The sequence below is a fragment of the Pygoscelis adeliae genome, unplaced genomic scaffold (assembly GCF_000699105.1).
Source record: "Pygoscelis adeliae isolate BGI_AS28 unplaced genomic scaffold, ASM69910v1 Scaffold65, whole genome shotgun sequence".
NCBI classification, from domain to species: Eukaryota; Metazoa; Chordata; class Aves; order Sphenisciformes; family Spheniscidae; genus Pygoscelis; species Pygoscelis adeliae.
In genome coordinates, this window is record NW_008824864.1 from 381,068 (window position 1) to 383,355 (window position 2,288).

Here is a 2,288-nt window from a genome sequence, read left to right on the forward strand (position 1 = left end):
TTACTGCAAAATGCATTCGATTCTAGAAAGGCAGCAGGGATAGGAGCATGCATTATCATTATTTTTTTACAGACAACATTTTCTTAATGAGATTTCAAAGACAGAAAAGGTATTACAGCTTGTCCACTGAGCCTTTGTGTTCTTACTGCTTGATTTCCTAAAGATTTGTGTCCTACATCCTGTAAATACCACTGTTGGAACAGTGCTGGTTCCTGCAACTTCTTTTCAACATAATGACATGATTTCCCAGCACTTCCCCATACCATGATACCCCTTCTAGCCTTACACCCCAAATCAGTTCTTTCCGCTGTAAAATGCCCAGCTCTTTCTATGTCCCATGTTCCCTAATGGCTTTTGTTTGGCCCAGCTGATGGTCAAGGGGCAGCATATTCTTACAGTGATGCAGAATCATGCATGTGCTCCCTGGGCTGCCAGCGCTCTTATGCTGCTCAGTGGGCCAGCAGAACTGACCATAACCACATTCTCCTGCCTTTCCCTCACTAGTAACACTAATAGGGTCTCACTCCTCTGTCAACTGTAGCATACAGAAGCAAAATACTTTTGAGAACACTGTTCCTCTGCCTACCTCAGCTAATATCTGTCAGTAAGTTGAAGAGCTCAGGAGAACAGGACACCAACTGGAAGACAAGCAGATCAACGTGCAGAGACAGACAAGAAAGCAGCCACCTCATTCTCATTTTCTTGGCAAATGTAGCTAAAAATGGCACTATATCATACAGAAACAAAACATGATGCATGGTTTGGGCTTTTCAATTAAGTAAATTGATCACTTAGCCTTTCTTTTCTCTATGAGTCTGCGCCATTACCAGTCTGCGGGTGGCTCAAGCAGAGTGGGAGTCAGAGGAATCTTCTCAACATTTTGAAGGCTGTCCTCTTACAGCACAGAGAAGAGGATGCTACCTGTATCTATTGGGTCTGCTTATTTCTGCAGAGGAATGTGAAAGCAGTGATGATATCTGAGGGCTAGATCTTCCTGCCAAACCATTTCTATTTATTTCTGTCATCTCTGAAAAAATCCAACAGTCATCTAAAAGAGCCCTTATTAGGAAAGATTTTGAAGATGGAAATCACTGTGGAGGCTGAAGGAATTAAAAAAAGAACAGCAGGTCAGCAAGGAAGGGAAGACAGGAAATACACGACAGCCAGCTAGCTACAGTGAAACGCCATCAGTCTGCCTTCTGTGAATAGAAGGATAATCAAACTGAATTGCAGTCTCAGGTGGCTTTGTTACTTTCCCCTCAACTCTATGAATGCCTTGAAAAACCCATCAGCATATGCTGTGAGAAGTAATATGGTGCTGCTTACTACAAAAACTTATTGAAATGTATTAATTGTGAAGAAAATGCAGCTCCAGCACACGAGCCCATACATCAAATGAGGTTTACGGCTTCATTAGGACTAAACAATACTATCAAGAGAAGCTTGGTATAATTGATTCCAAACTTTGCCTCTGAGGTAGAGCAGACAAATACACAAGTGCACAATTATGAGAAGACATATTTTAACTTGGAGCAGCCTAAGCAGTCAAGTGAACGCATCACAACAGAGATGGAGAATGAACAGCAACTGAACCAAAACAGTAGAAATCATAGTTCCAAGGATATAAGGACCTGACCTTTTATGTTAAGTGGTATCAGGATAAGTTCTCTCGCTGTTCTTAGTCCACATTGAACCCCTGCTCTTAAACATAAACCTTTGCTTCTTATCCTCTGTGTTACCTGGAAACAAACAGCCAAAATATTTTCTGAATATCTGCAAAAACCCATCTGAATATGCCCTAAAACTGGTGATGAGTCTAACTCCTTCATTCAGCTCCCACCAGGGGTGGGACTTCTCTGTGAAATGTGATAAGGGCTCTTCCTGCATTCTACAAGATGCTCACCCACCCTGGGTATTCTGTGCAATCACCAAAACGCGGTGCATATCAGAACTCACTTTTCCCAGTACATCATCCTGGTGATGAATGGGAGCGTTTTATAGTTTCCAGGAGGGTTCAGCTGCAGAGGAGTCTCTCTGAAGCCAGAGATACAGACAATTCTGGTACTGCACGCTGGCCTGCTTGTCAGTAATGTCTGCATCACAGCAGGATGATATTTGTCTGCCAAAATATGCTTGTAATTCACGGCTCAATTACACTCAATAATGGGCTATTGCCCTGCTTCGGTCACTCATCTTCCAGGTGTTTCTTCATGAGTCCCAGGATTTGGCTGAAGCCAAGAAAATGGTCACACTGCCTTGCGCAGTCCATTTTCTCTGAGACGACTGTT